Genomic DNA, 21,501 nt, shown 5'->3' on the forward strand with positions numbered 1-21,501 from the left:
AGGCTGAGCAGAGAGGGCAGATTCATGAGGAACTATTTAATCTTAAGGGTCAAAGGGCAGATTTACTGAAGGACTGTGTGGTCTGAATAAGATTCATACAACCCTTGGGTCCTTGAGCAAGGCCCTTAACCCAGGGGAAGATCGTCTCCTGCTTAATCTAAATCAACTGTAAGTCACTTTGGATAAAAGCATCAGCCAAATGATATTTAATGTAATGTAATGTATTGTGATCAGTAAAGGCCTGTATACACATGCATGGGATTTAATGTGGCTGCGTCTGATCTGAGTACCCAGTCAGACATGCACAGATAATATGTACAGTATAATATAAGTATTCAGGCATTTTGTCAGTCCAAAGTTGAGCATATTATTCATGGAAAGAATGAGGGCAATGCAAAATTAAAATGCACAGTGGTCTCGGGTTGTATGTCCAATCAAATTGAAGCCTCTAGGGTATTCTGTGACTTTACAAGCAGCTTTGGAGTTACTTCAGGCTTATTTTTAAACTTGGAAATGGAAGCAGGTGAAATCTGAAATCTCTCTATTTGAAATATTATTCCTTGTACACAAACACTGACTGGGTTGATAAACAGTGCTGATCTATTCCTGCCAAAGGGCAGGTGACACCCCTGCAGAAATGACTATTCTGCTTTTCAGAGATTGAGATAGAAAGAGATTTTATAGATTTAAAAGAAGGTATTTAGTGAAACACAATAACAATAACCTTCAATTCATAACAATGTCCCAAAAAGAACATTAAAAGTGACACAAAAGCAAGAATAATTTGAATAGTAATGCAATACTAACAATAATAATAAAAATAATGAATATGTAATAGTGATAATTGCACTAAATAATACGTGAAATTCTGTCCTGCCATGAGCCAGGTGTACCATGTTTTTTTCCATGTTATTTTGGAATGCAACCAGGTGTACCATGCTGTTTTCTGTGTTATTTAGGGATTCAACCACGTGTACCATGTTGTTTTCCATGTTATTTAGGAAGGCAACCAGGTGTACCATGTTGTTTTCCATATTATTTGGAATGCAACCAGGTGTACCATGCTGTTTTCTGTGTTATTTAGGGATGCAACCAGGTGTACCATTTTGTTTTCACATTATTTAGGAATGCAACCAGCTCTACCATGTTGTTTTCCACGTTATCTAGGAATGCAACCTGGTATACCATGTTGTTTTCCGTGTTATTTAGGAATTCAACCACGTGTACCATGTTGTTTTCCATGTTATTTAGGAAGGCAACCAGGTGTACCATGTTGTTTTCCGTGTTATTTAGGAATGCAACCAGGTGTACCATGTTGTTTTCCATATTATTTAGGAATTCAACCAGGTGTACAACGACTGATTCATGAGGGCATTTGTTTGAAGACATTTGCAGGAAACATTTGAGCATCTGCAGCATGGGTTAAAACAAGAGAAAAGTGTTTTTAGTTTTGAGAGATGTGTTGGTCATCTGTGAGCGGAAGTAATCACTTGGGAGTTTTTGCTAAAAGATCCAGTTTAAGTACGTTAGCAATTGAGAAAAACTGTAATTAAGCAACCCATCAATTTACTCATGAAAAAATGGAAGCATCTAAACAATAGTGACACCAACTCTTACCATTACAAAGCCCTGCGATGCTAAGAGCTGAGCAAAGGAAAGAGTACCCTCTCACAGCTGGTCCTGAGGCTCAGTTCACTAACATCCCCTAACAGAGAGAGAATCATGATGTAATAACATTATGTTGAGTTATTTTAGCTCATCAGGGTTTGTCCATTCTTCAGTTTTAAGTACACTTTGTACAGTGTTCAGATTTTTGGATATGCCAGCATCCAGCAACTACCTGACTGGAATGCTCATTGTTTTTCACTGGCATATAATCCGTTCTGTTTTTTGATACTGCATTTAAATTTATACATATGACCTTTGAAGAGGCAAGTTATGTACTGGCTTATCCTGTGTGGCAAAAGTCTATTTACCTGGGGGTCTGTGTTTTCCCATGACCGGATGCCACTGATTTTTCAGAGTTGTGTGGATTAGGGACATTGACCTAAATGAAGAAGGCACTGTGGCTTTCCTGTAATGCTTTAGGAGCAGGTAACATCATTTTTATCAGCGATATGATGAATAAAATAGACTGACATCGATTCCGTTTTAGAGATGAGGCGCTGTACAAAACTTGGCATCATCATTTGAAAGTTGTGACATGTCCTGAAAGCGCGAGGCCCATTGAGGAGTTCAAACAGATAAAGATAACATGCGTAGACTCACGTGTACATCTACAATACAGTGGGTGAGTGTACACCCTACACCGCAATTTCAGCACTGTTGCTGGGAAACCTCCGGCCAGAACGGTCAGTCTCCTGCGCGCACAAAAGCTGCACTCAGGGCAGGTCAAGATCGCATCAGGGAGCCCGCTGTCTAAACTCCCCCCTCCTCCTGCATTTTTGGGTCGGTTTCACGAGTTGCTCCTCCTGGCTACTGTGTTTTTACCTTTCATTCACTGATTCCACCACTTAAAGTCCTTCTGATTGTTCATTACCTACATACTCCATCACATTTAACTGTGAAAGAGCTGGTGTAATGATCTGGAACAAATGACAAGCTTTCATGAAATACTGAACAAAAAACTGAGAGAAACTATTTGAGAGAAAATCATGTATGGCTCATGGTGAATAAACATACAGAAGATTGTACGGCGTGAATGAGTTTGGGTTTGATTTGCAAGTGCTGTTCCTGAATTCTGGGTTGCAGGGTGAAATCACAGATTTGAAAGACATATCTGCATGGCTTCTGTCCTCTACATCCTAACTCCAGAAGGTTTCTGGTTGGGAAAGTGAGTTTGGGGCTCTGGTGACAGAAGGGAAAGTAGGGTGCTGTCCACCAGGTGGCAGCACTGCCCCTTCATACAGGGATGGCCACTGTCGTCTTGCTGTGGCCAAATAGCAGGTTATGAGGGCTACAAGAGGCCTGGCCTTTTCAGTAGAGGGAGCGCTTCTGTGGACACTGTAGCAGGGCTGCTGATGATTACAATTGTTCTTTTCCTTTTCTCCATTTTCAGCCCCCTTGTGAAGATTAGAGGTTGCCAGATTCTTAATACTGCCGTTATATTTATTCATAGGAATTTTGGAGAGGTTATGTACTGGCTCATGCTTTCTGGCAATAGTCGATTTACCTGGGGGTCTGTGTTTACCCATGTGTTGCAAAAGCATCCCCTCCCCTCTCTCAAATTCAAATTCAAATTTGCTTTATTGGCATGAAAGGAAAAAGTACCAATGTTGCCAAAGCAATACATTAAATATAATAAACATTGACAAATAATCAGTAAATAAATGATAATATGTGAATATAAACAAAGTTAGAATATAATAATATAAAATAATTGAATCCAAAGAGTATAATGACAGTTATATATAACAATTAATTAGTAACATACAAAGAAATATACAGTATACATTTATTCCTGCTTTTTCTCTCTGAGATTGTGGCATTCTAACACAAAGTCTGCCACTACTGGCAAGGATTGTTCATGCTCTCCAAGAACAAACAATATTTTTTTTTCTTGAGGATCAAGTAAAAATGAGGGATTATTTTTTTAATTTGGGGAAATATTCTGTTCTAATTGTCTGATATTTTGGACAGGACAGCAGTGTCTCTGTCTCCACCTCCTGCAAATCACAATGGTTAGACAGTCTTTGTTCTCTTGGCTTCCAAGATTTAGTGTGTCTCCCTTTCTCAATTTCTAATTTATGATCCACACTCTGTATTTAGTCAGTGTTTTCCTTTCTCTTAATGTAGGGAGTTGAAGGTAGTTTGCCAATTTGATGACTCTGTTTACTTGCTTATAGCATTCAGTTTCGGTTTGTGATTCAATTTCGGTTCTCCAATGTTTTGTGTAGTTAGATTTTAGGTGTTGGTCGATCAGTTTGATTTGTGGTATTTTTGGAGCATGGCTCTGATCAATGCTAGTGAGCTGATCAGTAAGAAAATGATTATTTAAAAGGGCTTTGTACTGGATTGAATTGTGATCAGACTGATTGAAGTGTAACCAGAATTGTATTTGTATTTGTTCCCCTGCTGTCTGGCTTCCTTTTGGAAGATCATCACAGATGTTTTTACCAAGTTAACTTTTCGGGCCCATCTTTCACAATATTGTGGAACAATGTCAATGCTTTGTTGGAGTTCTTGAGCTGTTGATGACATTATGACCAAGTCATCAGCGCAAAGTAAACACTTAACCTCTGTATCTAAAAGAGTGAGGCCGGGGCTGACGACTGCTCAATCATGGTGGCTAGCTCATTAATATAGATGTAGAACAGCACAGGACTGAGACTGCAGCCCTGGTGAACCCCTCTCCCCTGTTGAAAGTCATTTGTTCTTTTTTTGTTTATCTTAACTGCTGATTTATTGTTGAAATATATTGCTTTCACTGAGTCATATGTTTTTCCTCCGATGCCAATATGGAGTTTATACAGAAGCCCTACATGCCAAATTGAATCGAAGGCTTTCTTAAAATCAATAAAACAGGAGAACATTTTTCTCGATTTCAATTTGGTATTTTGGTTTAATAAGGTGTGAAAAAGACGAAATAGTTTTCCTGGGTTACTGCGTACACATATGCCTCTATAATTATTGGATCAAATTTGTTGCCCTTTTTGTAGCTAGGGGTTGTGAGCCCTTGGTTCCATAGCTCAGGGAAACAGCCGCTTCCAATATCAAGTTGATCAGTTTATATAGAGCATCTTCCATGTGCCTCACAGGCCTGCAGCGTTTCATTGCTCATATTGTCATGGACCGCTGTGCTTCAGGGTTTTGATTTCATCCTCTATTTCAGTTCTGTTTATACAGATGTCGAGTGGATTTCGTTTGGTCCTGATCTGGTCCGGTCAGGTCTGCCATTTTGACTTCCTTATAGAGATTTTCAAAGTAATTTTCCAAATTGTGCCAATTTGAATAGCTGGTCCTGGCTTATGATCATCAAACTTTTTGTGTAGATCCCAAAATGTGTCTGTATCAATAGCGTCTTCAATTTGACCTATTTTGGCTTCAAAATGTTTTCCTTTTTTACGATGCAAGAGCTGTTTATATACTTTTAGAGCATTTTAATAATGAGTGCAAAACTCTTGGTTGCATTGATCTCTGTGTTTTTTGTTTGAAAGAGTACGCAAAAAATGTCTTGATGCTCTGCATTCCTGATCAAAGCACACCTGCCTTTGTGTTCTTTAGATTCATTCTCATTTTTACAGGAGGAATATCTGCCAATGAGGCCAAAGTATTGAGAATCTCATTAAAATCTCTGCTAGCCAGGTTCACATCTTCAAAGGTAGATGTGTAAGTAAAGTAATGTTTCGATTTTTGGGTTTTCCCAATTTTGTTTAAATGTCTGAATATTGGCTTCACTCCATTTATGTGGGGGCTTTAGGGGACAGGTGAACTGCTCAGCAGCTTCTCTGTCCTGTCCAGGTAAAGTCTGACAATGATCAGATATAGGGAGCTGTGGTTTGCCCAGGAATGCCCTGATGAAGCTGGGGTCTAGGTCAGTGATGACATAATCCACCACACTTTGTCCTAAATGTGAACAATATGGAAACCTTCCCAGGGAGTCTCACCTGGTCCGGCCATTCACTATAAACAGACCTAGACTTTTACAGAGCTGCAGAACCTGTTTCCCACTCTTGTTGACCACACTGTCATTGTTTTGTCTGGTTCTTGTATTTGGTGACGGGTTAAGAGGAGTGTTACTAAATATGTGTGTGTTTCCATTGGAGTTAATAAAATCAACCACTTTTCCTGTTCTGGCATTTAAATCTCCACATATCAGCACATATCCCAGTGAGTGAAAATGAACAGTTTCTCTCTATAAATCAGAGAAACAGTCCTCTTTGTAATGGGGTGGATCTCTTGGTGGTATTTATAAAGCACAGAGGAAGACTGGTTTAGATTGTAAAATAGAATCTATTCTGAGTCAGATATAGGAGTTGCCTTTTTACTGGCTTTACTGCCCTCTTTTTTCTTTTAACTGCCCCCTCTCTCCCTTCCTCCCCCCTCCCTCCCCCCCTCTCCCCTCCCTCTCTCTCCCTTCCGCTTTCTCTCTCCCCCCTCCCTTTCCCTCCCTTTCCCCCTTTCCTCTCCCTTCCCTCTCTCTCTCCTCCCTCTCTCCCCACTCAATTCAATTTCAATTCAATGTGCTTTATTGGTATGAAATACATCTAGTAACTATTGCCAAAGCATTACATAACATATACACACAAATACAGCAATAATAAAAATAATAAAAAACGATCTAGTTATTCTATAATTGTATAAAAATTTTAATTAACAATTTAAATTAATTTCCCCCCCCCTCCCTCTTTCTCAAGACTCAAATTTGCTTTATTTGCCTGACAAATGAATTGTGTATTAAAGCACTGACAATAACAACATTAGTCAAAACAACAACCCCCCCAGCATAACACACACATAGTAAACAACAAAACCACCCCCCAAACACACATAGTAAACAACAACAACCCTTCCCCATATATGTATGTATATATCTTTCTCTTTCTCTGTCCCCTCTCTATCCCCCCTGCCTCTCTTTCTCTCTCTATCCCTCCTCTATCCCCATCTCTCACTCTCTGTCTCCTTCTCTCTCTCCCCATCTCTCCCCATCTCTCCCTCTCTGTCTCTCTCCCTCTCTCAAATTCAAATTCAAATTCAAATTCAAATGGCTTTATTGGCATCAGCCAAACATTTTCCACACATGATTTACAAAACAAAGTACCAATAAGAACTAGTTTACATGTGTGAACAAAGCACAGCCTTTTTCATATATGCAATGATATTATTTCATATTCAGTATTTTTCCCTCTCTTTAATTGCAGCTGATCTTCCCATTCACTCTCTGCCTCATCCCAGATCACACAATTTTACAGAGGATCCATAGGAATACACCAAAAACCCAAACCCAAACCCAGGATAGAGGGGCTGAGTGAATGTGGTCTGGACTCTGTGCAGGAGGGTCATTGTGTCAGAGACGCTGTAGAAGGACAGAGTTCCTGCCCTGTGATCCAGGTACACTCCTATTCTGGAGGAGGAGAGAACAGGGATTTCAGTGCTCTCATTAATGTGCCAGAAAGAGTAACTGGAGGGAGAGCAGAACAAACTCCATGACTCGTTATTACATCCCATTATACAGACGTTACCCGGCCCTTTCTGCTGATCTCTTTATATGACACTGCTATAAAAACCCCATCCCCACTCCACTCAGCCTCCCAGTAACACCGTCCAGACACACCCTCTCTGCAGTAATGACAGCTGATGTCACCCAGGCTACAGTATAAGAATGAGTCTCAAATGTTACGCTAAAACAGAGCAGAGAGAGGAGACAGGATGGTTTCATCATAACACTACTGAGGAATCTGACTTGTGTTCTCTCCTCTCATCTATATGCAGTATCTTGCATCCTAGTAAACAAAGACATACTGGTTATACTGTATTTTGTTCTCTCAGGATTCAACAAAGCTTTCATTGCAAACATTTAGGGTTATACCCTAGCCAGAAGAACTGCCCCTAACATACTGGGTACTTTTATAAATTTCATCCCTAGTCACACTGAGCACCTCTGTGATATTCTGGATCATCTGGAGCTTGTGAGCACTTGAAATGTCCCTCCACACTGTAATATATAAACCTTTATGTGTCTAGGAAGTCACAACCTCTTTTACAAATTTACAAACAGGGTCAAACAGCAGCACAAGATTACAGAATCACAGATCCATTACAATAATATACATAATTATGTAGGTATATACAGAACAAAGTGCATTACAATACATACAATATCACAGAACATAACACAGGGAAACAGTAAATTAAACATATCCGTGCAACTTAAAGCAGTAGCAGCTTAACATGAGAACATGGATTATTCTCAAATTAAAATGGTTTAATGAAATAAGAGAATCAAGTTTGAGTTTGGCCTGAAGCTCGTTCCAGGACTAAGGAATATATAACCTGTGAGACAGACTGAAATGTCACTCACCCCTCTCATTAATAATATATAACCAATGAGACTGGTGATTTCAGTTTCTCATTCATAGTATACACTCAGTAAGCACTTTATTAGGAACACCTTTCCATCTACATTCAGGTGTTTGTCTAATCAGCCAATTATCTGGCAGCAGGGCAATGCATAAAATCATGCAGATATGGGTCAGCAGCTTGAGTTAATGTTCATATCAACCATCAGAATGGGGAAAAAATGTGATCTCAGTGATTTCTACTGTGGCATGATTGTTGGTGTCAAACGGACTGGTTTGAGCATTTCTGTAACTGCTGATCTCCTGGGATTTGCATGCACAACAGTCTCTAGAGTTTGTAGAGAATGGTGCAAAAAACAAAAAACGTCCAGTGAGCAGCAGTTCTGCAGGCCAAAATGCTTTGTTCATGAGAGTGGTCAGAGAAGGGCCAGACTTGTCCAAACTGACTGGAAGGTGGCAGTAACACAAATAACCACACATTACAACAGTGGTATGCAGAAGAGCTTCTCTAAACTCACAACGCATCATAACTCAAAGTGGATATGCTACAGCAGTAAAAGTCTATAAAAAGGTAGGTGAATAAATACCTAATAAAGTGCTCACTGAGTGTAAAACCAGTGAGAAAGACTGAAATGCCACTCACCCCTCTCATTAATAATATATAACCTGTGAGACAGACTAAAATGTCACTCACCCCTCTCATTAATAATATATAACCTGTGACACAGACTGAAATGTCACTCACCCCTCTCATTAATAATATATAACCTGTGAGAAAGACTGAAATGTCACTCACCCCTCTCATTTATAATAAACAGTGCAAAAGTCTTAGGCACCTGTATAACATTCTGTACAGATAAGATTCTTTCAAAAATAATTCAATGAAAGGTCCTAATTAAACGTACTATACACTTTACATTACATTTGAGTAATTTGGCAGAATAGTTCAAAACTGAATCAAATCTATATTTTGTGACCACCCTTTGGCGTTAAAACGGCATGACTTCTCTGAGATAGCCAACGCTGTCCTGCAGTTCTAGAAGACAATCAGCAGGGAGGTTGTTCCAAGCATGTCTTGCCACAGTTCTTCTGCAGACTTTGGTTGGCTCCTTGCTTCTGATCTCAGACCGCCTTGATCAAGTTTTTATTTAAAAAGTAGTCAATTAAAATGAAAAATATCTCTGCAAAATTTTATCTTTTGGAAAATTTAGATTTGGAAATCTCAAATGTGTTCTTTAATCTGAACACACACACAAAAATAAACACACATATATATATATATATATATATATATAATAAAGTCTAGGGTGCCTAAGACTTCTGCAAAGTACTGTATAACCTGTGAGCCAGACTGAAATGTCACTCACCCCTCTCATTAATAATTAACATTGAACAAAAAGTTTGGTAATCCGTGTTTGGTAGATTTCTCCGTTGTAACAATGCTTCTTGGCAACACATTTTATACCGTTGGAAAGCCTGTTAATTTAAATGGTGCCCCATTTGTAAGGAACATGCATTTGTGGGATGAGCAGCACAGCTGAGTATGTGGGTTGCGCTCATGAAAAATTTGCCAAATCTTATGAAACGGGAGATGTCAGAGACAGACCGTGAAGTGGGCGTCCCAAGAAGACCGGTTCCTCACCCTTTCAGCACTTAGGAACCGTAGGCTGTCTTCTACAGATTTGCAGTCAAGGTTTTGTAGGGGAAAATTCACAGAACGAAGGATGTCCCTCCTAAAAGCATGATAACCAATCACAAGTCAAAATCAGACTCCGCCTTAGTGAGCAGGCTGGTTCCTCCAAAACTCTCGATGATGTGTGCTAAAAGTTTATCAATATATCTGTATTAAAGTATGATATGTACCCTGTATAGTTTCAAACTGATTAACTGCTAAATTATGCTAGGATTACACAGTGAGCCCAGCCAGCTGGCAGGGGGGGGCCGTCTTGAACTGTGTAGACCAAACTGTCAAGGACACGGGCAGAGCAAGATATGACTGTACAGCTGATTTCTCCGGGACTCTCGATGTTTTATGCCAGAAGTGTATCTATTTGACCTATAACATTAATTATAGCTGAGCTTATGAAAACGCAAGAAACCACAGTGAAAACTGTTGAAATGAGAGCAAAGAATGCTACGTACATTTACTCCCTTAGAAGAGAATAATTAATCAAATGTTTAGTATTTCTGTATATTAGAAAAGTATATTAGAAGTGAATATTAATGAAATGTTTAGTTTGTCTGTATATTTTCAATGATTACTGCTGCTTAGTTTGTCTTATAAAAGTGAAAGATGCAGAGTGACGTGTATGGATGACGTGTTAGAGGGAGGGCATCCAGAACTTTATGAGGTCTGGTAGTTTGCCAAGAGCAGGTGCAGGGTGAAGTGAGGACACGTAGTTGGCAGAATGCCCTGAACTTTGTACAGAGTTGGCAGAGCATAAGGACCGTTGGCAATTTGCCACAATGACGTTGTGGGAGGAGCGTGGGAGGAGTTACGATAAGAAAAGTGTGGGTGACTGTGTATAAAATGGGTGTACAAATGCCAGTCGGGGTTCAGTTCTGGAGAGCTGATCCGGCTTTATGCACGTGTGCTAATAAAGTCTGATTTTCCTGAAGATCTTGCTGCCTGGTGTCGTCTTTTCCCTCGCGAAGATGTTTTTCGACAAATTGAAGATTTGGACTCTGTCATTTCCTAGACACGACGGTTTGCAGGACGATATGGCACACGGCTTTCAGCCGACACAATCTGGAACAGACTGTACGCAGCCAATCTCCGGGCTCATAGGGCTGCCAGGAGGCCGTCAGGCCCGTTTGCACTGGTGTCGGCAAAACCTGCACTGGAACCTGAACATGTGGAGGAACGCTATGTTCAGCCATGAGTCCAGATTCTGCCTACGGAAGTTGGATCGTAGGGTCAAAGTGTGGAGAAGACGGGGAGAACGCTATGCTGATTGCTGCACCGATAGAGGAACACCTTTTGGTGGAGGCAGTGAGATGGTGTGGGGCGGCATCTCCATCACTGGAAAAACCAGGCTTGTCATCATTGGAGGCAATCTCAATGCAGAGGGATATCGAGATGAGATTCTGCAACCAGTGGCAATCCCATATCTCCACAGTCTGGGACCGAACTCCATCCTCCAAGATGACAACGCTCGCCCCCACAGAGCGGGGTTTATCAAAGACTACCTCCAGAATTTGGGAGTAGAGAGAATGGAATGGCCTGCTAACAGTCCTGACCTCAACCCAACTGAACGCTTGTGGGATCAGCTGGGGCGTGCTGTTGGTGCTAGAGTGACCAACACAACTACGTTGGCTGACTTGCGACAAATCCTGGTTGAGGAGTGGAATGCCATCCCACAACAGTGTGGGACCAGGCTGGTGACCAGCATGAAGAGGTGCCAGGCTGTGTATCGTTCTTCCACACGCTACTGAGGCTCCTGACTGTTTGTTAAATGAATAAACTGTAAAATTGTACAATATGCCTTGTTTCTTCCTTGTTACTGAGAGACTTCAATCATCCAATCCACCAAACAACACCAAACAAGAGTCAATAGCAACAGCAGAATAAGCTGTTTGGCATTGGCAGAGAAGATTTGGCAAATTTTTCATGAGCGCTACCCACATACTCAGCTGTGCTGCTCATCCCACAAATGCATGTTCCTTACAAATTGGGCACCATTTAAAAGGGAAATAAACAGGTTTTCCAACTGTATAAAATGTATTGCCAAGAAGCATTGTTACAATAGAGAAATAATCTTCCTCTTGGGGAGCTCTGCTTGAAATACCAGGAGAACAGCATTTTCTGAGATACTGATACCCCCCTGTCTGGCATCAACAATCATTCCACAGTCAAAGACACTTAGATCACATTTCTTCCCCATTCTGATTTTGGTCTGAATTACAACTAAACCTCTTGCCCATGTCTGCATGCATTCATGCATTTAGTTGCTGCCACATGATTGGTTGATTAAATATTTTAATTAACAAGCTGGTGCACAGGCCCACCCAATAAAGTGATCACTGAGGGTATGTAATATAAATGTGAAGGGGGGTGCAGTGTGCACTAAATTAAATTATGTTCTTTTAAATGAGGCCAGGCCAATGTGTCTCAGGTTGAAAAAAATATTTAAATGTATCATTTATTGAAAACAGGTCCCACAGACCCAAACACCGCACAATGGTTAATAATATATAACGTGTGTAAGTTCCTTTCATGTTGTAAGAGTGAATCTTAGGCAGATCACCTCACCAGCACACTTTCTGCAGCAGGATTTGTCCACCAACCTCTTCCAGAAACTTTGACTAACTCTGCCTTGAAAACATCCCCCAGTCGCTCTTTTAGTTCAGAGACAGATTTCCTCACAGCCTCAAAAGAGACGTTTGGACTGACAGTGATGCTGGGTAAGTCTCCAGGGCAAGGAGGGGCACAGGGGGACTGACAGCTCTGCAGATAGACAGACAGAAAGAGACAGACAGTGAACACAGATTCCTGTGCAGATACCAGGAGCAGATCTTTGTAAAAGAGGAACACACCTCACCATGTATGTACAGTGTACACAGTGCAGACTGTCAGAGAGCCAGTGATGTTACCTGGAGGAAATGGATGTGATCCTCTGTGTGTGAAAGCTGCTCCAGCTCAGCCTCTCACCTCCTCAGCTCAGCAATCTCCTGCTCCAGTCGCTCCAGGAGTCCTTCAGCCCGACTCACTTCAGCCTTCTCCTCATCTCTGATCAGCTCTTTCATCTCAGAGCGCCTTCTCTCAATGGAGCGGATCAGCTCAGTAAAGATCCTCTCACTGTCCTCCACTGCTGTCTGTGCAGAGCGCTGTTAGGAGACACACAGATTCCACAATTTAAAAAGTATAATGAAATAACATTGATCAAATGAATACTAAATACAAATGAGATAAAAACCATAAATAAAAAATCACAAGGACAATAATTTAATAGAAACACATTCAAGAACAATTGAATTCCTTTGTAACTAAGGTGGATATCGGAGACGTAAAATGACCAAGAGTTAAATGGTGTCAGGTTCCAGTTCCTTGTGTAAAGCACTCAGGATTTGAGGGGTACACATTCTAAAACACTTTACCCAGTGAAGAACAAATTAGAAGAACTTCTCACTACACAATCTTGAGAATGTGTGAAGAGGCTGATCATTAAAAATTGTAATTTCTAATCCTTTCAAACCTTTGGATGTTCTTTCACATGGTTCAAAGACGGATATGGATATGGATATGATTACTCTTCAAATCCAGTACTATCTCATTCTAAGTCTGGAGAGAAGTGCACAAGATGTGTGGTGTGTCACACTTAAGACAATCATATGCCTATATGGCACAATCCTACCATACGTATTGGTAAAAAGACTGTTTATTGGAATCAATGGCTTATAAAAGGGATATACAGGATGAGTGACCTGTATGTGGATGGAGTGTTTATATCATTTTCTGAACTTGTGCAAAAATATGATTTGGAAAGCAAAGGTAATTTCTGGAAATACTTACAAATTAGAGACTGTATCAATAAGGACCAAATAATTCTGGGCAATAATCCAGTAATGGAATTTTTGGAATTACCCTGTATAGCACACAGGGCCGCTGTGTTCTACAAAACCTTTAACAGGTTACAAAAAGATATGTGTAAAAATCGATGTGCAGAATGATGAACAGCAACTAGGCCTTTCACTCAGCTCTTACTGGGACCCCAGGCAGCCTGTTTCCCACAGCGTGGCTCAGTGGCATTGAGCCCCACAAGGCTGGAAAGTGACCCAACACTGGGCTCCTCACTGACTGGAGGAGAGCACAGACTGAGCCCTGAAATGGCTCTTCCAGCAGCCAGCTGTTGTATTCTCCTCTGATCAGTACCCACCTTGAGTGACTGCACAGCCTGTCTCAGATCCTGCAGCGCCTTCTCTCTCTCCTTCATTCTCTGCTGGAATTTTCTTTGTGTCACCCCCAGCTGCTTCTGTGAAGAAACACACACAATCCAGGTTTAAAAACACTGGTGAAGACACTCCAGCAAGCCCTAAGGAATCAGGGCCGTACATTTTGGGCCTCGGCCCAAGCAGAGGGTACTCACCTCACCGACACACAATATTCCCACCCCGATGTTGCCACACCTGAGACGGGTGCGTGGGGGGTTTGGACCCAAAATGCATGACTCAGAAATGGTGTAGTTAAGTCCCGTCAGGGCTTTATTCGGGGTATATCCAGAGAGCGTAGTCAAAAACAAGCAATGTTCGTACATGAAAAATCTAGCCAAAACCAAGGTGCAGTACTGAGGGAGAAGGCAGTCTCGTAATCGGTACACCATGCAAAAAGTCTGGTAGCCAGGAAAGCTGTCAGCGGGGCAGAAGTACAGGCAGACAGTAGGCAGGCTCAGGGTCGATGACGGCAAAAGCTCAAAGACAGCTGGCAAAGTCGTGGGACAGGCAGGCAATGGTCAACAAAACAGAAGTCAATAATCTTTGGTCAATAAACAGGCTTGGATCGTAACAGGTAGACAAATGGCTTGACAAAAACCGCTAAAGAGGCGCACTGACGAACAAGGGGCAACAATTTCGCAAAGACAAGACATGGAACTGAGCTATATATGCAGGTGTAGACAGGTGCAGACAATTAGCTTGAGAGCAGGATGAGAATGGAAATCAGGTGTGGAGGACTGACAAATTAATGAGGTAATTAGTAAAAGTTAGTAATAAACCTATCCTACCCTAGCGTTAGTAAATTTGTAAATGACATGCACAAAAAACATAAGGTAACATGAACACATGGTTAGAATGTTAGTATTACCCTGATCTAAAGTTAGTAGATTAGTAAGAAGGACATTGAAACAATTAGGGTGTGAGTGACAGAAAGGGAGAGAGATAAAGCAGGAATGCAAGGTTTGCAGAAAGACACAAAAAAGTGTATGCTAATCAATGAACAGAACCACATAACATGAAAAAAACATAAATCATGACATAACAAGTTAGCGACATGGCAAGACTAGGATGACATGGCAAGACTAGGAAATAAATGGTAACAAGAACTAAACATGAAACATAACATGACACGACAATGAAACGTAACAAGAAATAAAACATAAAAACATGGCAAGACTAGACTAACATAATGCGTGACATGACAATAACGTAACTAAGACAATAACTAAACATGAAAAACATGATGTGACAAACATGAAACGTTGTCCCCCTGGGTGGCCGCAGTGGCGCAACAGGCTAAGACACAGTGGACTTGCGGTTGCAGTTCACTGCAGTTGCACACCAGGGACTGGGGTTTGATTCCTGGTCCTGCCAAAAGCCAAGTTTGGCCGACTCAAGTGGAGCAGCATAACTGGCCTGCTGCTCCAGAGGGAGGGACTTGGCAGGGTTAGTAGATCGCTGCACAACATAAGCACCTCGGGCGCCTTGGAATTACGGAAGAACGAGCATGAGACGAGACAGCTTGAAGAAGGCGTGTCACTCTCCTTTGTGCCGCCGAGGGACGGGGTGTGGGTGGTGTATCTAATACTAGCTCTAATTGAATCAGACGGGGTACAATTGGCTACCAAATTGGGAGAAAAAGGGAAAAATTAAAATAAAAAAAGAAATATTCCCTAGTATGTCCTAGTATACTGTTGCAGAAATTAGACCACTGCACCAGTTGCGTTGAGCCAAGGAAAATGATACCAAACATGAATATTGTTTGCCATATGTCTCTGACTGATTCTTCTCAAACGTGATATAGATTTATTATATCAACTTGTAATATATAATAAACAAATGCCAATAAAACCCCATTTGGATTGAACTGGCAGACCGAGACACTAGCAGTGGGTGACAGACAAAATATGAAAAATACATTGAAATTAGAAATAAATATTTCTCCAAAATAAATCAGAGATACCCTCAATTTAAAAACCAGACAATATACTCCCCATCCTCTTAGGAGAGAAGAACTGCTGGGAACTGGCAGCACAATACATCACTGCCTGCCAGCATTTTAGAGACAGTGAGTGATCTGGAGCACAAAAGAAAAAACTGCATCGCCCATACTTATTTATTTCTATTCCATTTAAAATTTGTATGCATTATTACACAGTATGAGAATATCTGCCTTATAATCAGCATTATTATTATTATCATTTATATTTTTGTGATACATTTCATCTTTATTTTTTCCCATTCTTATTTCTTAATCCCCCAATAACATGAAAGTTCTTGTTTTAATGTATGGTTACTGTTCATTTGTTTCTAGTCTTTAATGTTCAAGTATTGTTCAATGTTAAATGTCTGTTTTCATAACATTGTATGCTTTGGCAATAATAAGTACAGTATATTTTGTTTTGCCATGCCAATTAAGTTCATTCAATTGACAGACATGCACCAGGAGAAAGAGCGGAGAGGATCACTGATACAGATATTGGCTGTGTCTCAATTTGTAGACTTGTGGACTAGTCAGTGTGTAAATAAAGCGCGGAAGTGGTCAAGTAAGTGAACAAGTTAGTGAACAAGTAAGTCCCAAACTCAAGTACAAAACCAAAACTGGCAGCTTCACATCGAATTCACCGGAGGTTCTCTTGTTGTTGGGAGGACCAAAAATTCAACTCGGCTTTGGAGCGCACTTTTTGTTCCCAGTAGTCATTGCGTTGCAAAGAAAAATTGGAATTTTAAATGTGCAGTCAAATCTGAAAGAGCTTAAGCTATCTAGCAAAAAATACAATGCAGCAGGTAATGAGGGCATACAAATACATTTTCTAGCTGACATCGCTGACTGGAGTCAACTAACGTCAACCGTGAATATCAAATTTTCTCTTATCTTAACCTTAATACTGCAAAACTATACCAACATATGTTAACCACAAATACGTGTAACAAATAGTCTCCATGTTTCTGCTATAACATAGATAGCTAACATAGATAGCTCACTCAGTTGCTGCTGGTAATCACATGCGTGTCAGATTACCGTTTGTCATGACGTTATAGTGCAAGTCCGTTTTACAAGAACATGAAATCTGTTAATTTATTACAAGTAGTTGACTTGTTGGTGCATTTGTAAGTTAAGCTGATGAGAACACAAGAGCACAGGTACACAAGTACTTGAGGATGGCAAGGCAGCTTATTGCAAATACATAGTGATTTTAAAAAGCCTCATAATTAATATATATGTTTTGTCATCATGTGTACATTCCTAGGCTGCTATAGCTAGTATCAACAATTTTACCACGGCACTGAAAAAGAACCGAAGACCTAAGGTAAATACGGCATTCTGATTGACCGAGACGTGTCACGTGGGCGTGCAATATTTTTATATAACTTTGCTAATTAGAACCGATCTAACAGGTGAGTACATTTCTTCACACCTAAAATATGCAAAAAATATCAATGCGCGCAACATCGGTATTTTTTGGTACCGGTTCCTAATTGGTCGGTACCAGAGTACCGCTAAAGATTCTGGACAAACGATACTGTTTTCGGTATTTTTTAAGAGTCTACCTAACCGTCGCGTAATTATGACACTGCTGCCGTCGACAAGTTATGACGCAGCGCCCCGTTGTTTTCTCTTGTAGTCAATATGTCGGCCGTAAGAGCTAAGCGCTCCAGGGTATGGGCTCACTTCATCAAACTCAATGAATCCTCGGCTCAATGCAATATATGCAAGAAAGTAGTTGCGTCAAAGGGGGGTAACACCAGCAACATCATGAAACACTTGCAGTCGACCCATAGCATAAAGCTGAAGGAGTGCGGCGTGTTTGACTGCCAAAACAACGCATCTAAAGTTAGCAACCAGGCAGACGCTAACAACACCGTGCCCTCCTCCGTGCAGGCAGGAAGTGAAATACTAGATTAAGTTGGCATCATTTACAGGATTGATTCACAATATATACATCCTTAAAGGTTTAAGACTGCCAGTAAAGCTGGATTTAAAATAATAAGTAATTAAATTACCCTTTTTTAAAACATGCACAGCGCCATTTTATCTGAGTGTATAGCGTGACATCACTCTGTCCAGAGTGATCTCAGCTGCTGCCAGAGAAAGTAAATAGGTATGTTGCTTTTCCTTAACAAAAACAGTTAGGGCTAAATGTGTCAGGAGAAGCGCCTCCCCTACACTGTTCTGTTTACATGTATGTGTCTGTTGGGTTGAACATGTAGGCAAGGGCTTTGGTCATCTCCCTAGGTTTTTATTTTATTTCACCTATTCTGAGAAGCATTTGTAATTTTAAGTTAAGTTTCTGTTCTGTTGAAGCATTATCACATTGACATTTACCTTTAAGGCTGTATGGAGCTGCCTGCTCGTTTTTTTTGACATACCTCACACTGCACATGTTGACTTGCTAAGGGCTTAAAAGGCAGGTGCTGTAAGTTGTTTAATGATGTTGCTGGTGTTACCCCCCTTGTGGTAATAAAAAACGATTGAATCTTTTACCATCTTGTAACGTCTTTATTTTATACTCTAAATTACACGCCGTGGTATCGATAAGAGTATCGATAAATACCGGCACCAATAAGGAGTATCGGTATTGGTATCGGTATCAATAAAATCCTAACGATACACATCCCTACTTACAACACACGAGTGAGAGTGGAGAAAATGATCAAACGTTTACTATCTGTAATTCACTCTGTATAACAACAGAAATTGCAAACATAGAGGAATATATTTAGACACGGCCAGAGATGATGCTAGCGGATTTCATCAGCAACAACAACTTCATATAAGCAAATTCAGCATTAAATCTACAAACACAAAACTACAAGGCTCCAGATCATCTGCAAATTGCTATGCAGCTTTTCTTTGCTTTTTTAAGCATTTTGTAGTGACAAGCGTACGGTCCGATTTGTATCACAAATGCATCAACAAAGATAGTAATCTATCCTGGGATATCCAGTCTCACATGACATACCATCACATTCGCGCATGAGGTTTTTCTCCCCAATTGCCCTTGTGTTCCCGATACATCCGCTTTACTTCTCTATTATTTTGTGAGCTATTACTTAATAGCCGAACATTATATTTCATTTTTCCGAAGGTGAGCGTGTGAATTTTTCTTTGGAGATAATGGCAGCTGGTTTTTAGTTGCAGCAGACAATTTCAGGCTGTGTGAAGATTATTTTTCTCAGCAACAGGGACTATTTTTTCTCCTGTTCCCATTATGTCTCAATGAATACATTTGTTTATAAATAAAAAATTAGTCTGTAGCTACATTACTTTGTTAGCTACAAGTTCTTTAGTTAGCTACAAGTTAGTTGTGGTATAAGCGGAATAATACCCTATGAACGAGTCAGTTATGAGGAAATAATTGTCCTTCAGTGTGGTAAACGGCCATGTAGTGGGGAGGGCTTGTAGTGGGGCATGAGTTCCTGGATGAGCCCTGTTTAAACCTAGCCCAGCACGGTGTAAAGGGCCCAGGAACCCTGCAATTAAGTTCAGGCTCTAGGTTTGGCCCACAGTAGAAAGGACGGACAGCTAGCCAGCAAAACACTGACATTTTCTCAACTCTGAAGTGACGGTGAAATACAGCAGTTTTTACCAAATTAAACATTTCAGTTGAGTTTATTTAGAGTCATAAAACAATAACCTCAATGGCATTTAACAGTAGGCTGTCATACAACGTGCATCAAATAACTAACAATAGGCTAAATTGTAAACTTGTAAAAAAGGCAGATAATAAATAAATCCATATAGACCAGACCGGCAACACATCACCACGCCCGTTCTCGGGGATAGGGAATTGGATATTTTAGCTATATCTTTTGACAACAATATCCTATATATTTTTTATTATCTGTCCGACAAGCTGAAACTATTTTGAGCATTTCCATACCAAGTTGACATTTCTACGATGAGTATTTTTTGAGAAAGAGTGATTTAATGTAACATCAGTGTGCCGCTGGTACATAGATAGAGCAGGTGCAGATGGAGACTGCCACAGCATAGCTGCCAACTCTCACGCTTTCGGCGTGAGACACACGCATTTGCATGTGCGTGTGAAAACAGGCAAATGCGTGTGTCTCACGACGAAAGCGTGAGAGTTGGCAGCTATGCCACAGGTGTCAAACAAAGCTCTCGTTCTCAAAAGCTACTCATCGTAAAAATGTCAATTTTCAACTTGTCGGACATATAATGAAAAAATATTGGATATTGTTGTCAAAAGATATAGCTAATTTAGGTACAGAACGTCCGGGCTAAACTTCCTGCGATTTTCCGTCAAAATAAAACCTGCGCAGTAACCTTAAATAATTAGAACATAGTGACCGCGTTTTCTGCGCCTTTTCACAAAATTACCATTGTTTAAATGCATTTCTTATACAACTTAAAAATCATGTCCCCAGCAATTGCTGCTGTGTTTACAGTGTGGTATGGGCATGCATGGCTATGCAAATAAGCTGGTTGGCAACTGACAGTCCATAGCAATGCATGGCTGCCCAACACTGCAATTACATCACAATTATATGCAACGTTATCGATTTTAAAAAGAAAAACGACGAAATTAAATCATTTTATTCACCGAACCTTTATTTTGAAAAATGCGAACCAGAAGTCTCCAATTGTGGCCAGCAACAATTGGCTACTTCACGGAGCTCTGACGTAAGCCAGTGCTAAACCGTTGCCCATATATGGTTTCTGGATCAAAACACAGTTTATATGAGAAATGTATGGCCTTTTCACATAACCGTTTCTGTCACAGTATGTAATTTAAGATTCATATTTGGACGTTTTTATCCGGACTCAGCGGCACTGGGTCCACTCCAACCGAAATAACCATTTCATTAGCCAAATGCTAGGACCACAGCACGTCTTGTAAGACCTAGCGGTTCCGTTCTTCTAGCAAAGAAATGTAAAGAAACAACTCAAATAATTTAAGGAAATTACCAACGAGAACACCAACAATTCACAAGAATTAAGACACTTACAGTGATATATACAACCGTATTAAGTAAAAAAAAACCAAAAAAAAAACCGTATAATTTATTACACGGCAACGCGCGTGAATGGTAACTGAAAATACAGCCAGATACAGCACTGCGTGTGTTGTTGTCATTATTAAAAACCGAGTGTCAAACGTCGTGATACACCCCTGGGTGGATTGAAGAGATTGACACTACGAAAACACTTAGTTGCAGATCCAGAAACACAGCTCTCCTGAACTCAACTCTAATTCATCATGTAGCCCAGGTGTGGACCTTGGATTACCCTGCCTCCCTCCCGCAAAACGAGCCCCACCTGCCAGACTGGGTTATGCATGTGGGGTTTGGATGTCCCAATATAACGCCCAGTGGTGTGTGTGTGTGTGACAATGTTGTTTGTGTGTACAAGTTTCTGAGTCTGTTGAATGTGTTTGTGAGTGTGTGCAGAAGTATGTTTGCGTATGGCTCGGTTAAAAAAAAAAAATTATTATACCTTTTTTTTTTATTATTGACTTACCTATGCAAGTAAATAAACTAAGCATAAAGTACAGTCTAAAATATGTTTCTGCACAGTAGACGCATG

General features: G+C 40.5%; 1 gene segment (V, D, J or C); it reads left to right on the forward strand.

Annotated features, from left to right (window-relative positions):
- Positions 1-21,501, forward strand: part of LOC133138129 (Ig kappa chain V-III region MOPC 63-like) — a 340,842-nt gene that overhangs the window by 21,122 nt on the left and 298,219 nt on the right.

The sequence above is a fragment of the Conger conger genome, chromosome 10 (assembly GCF_963514075.1).
Source record: "Conger conger chromosome 10, fConCon1.1, whole genome shotgun sequence".
In the NCBI taxonomy this organism is placed as follows: Eukaryota; Metazoa; Chordata; class Actinopteri; order Anguilliformes; family Congridae; genus Conger; species Conger conger.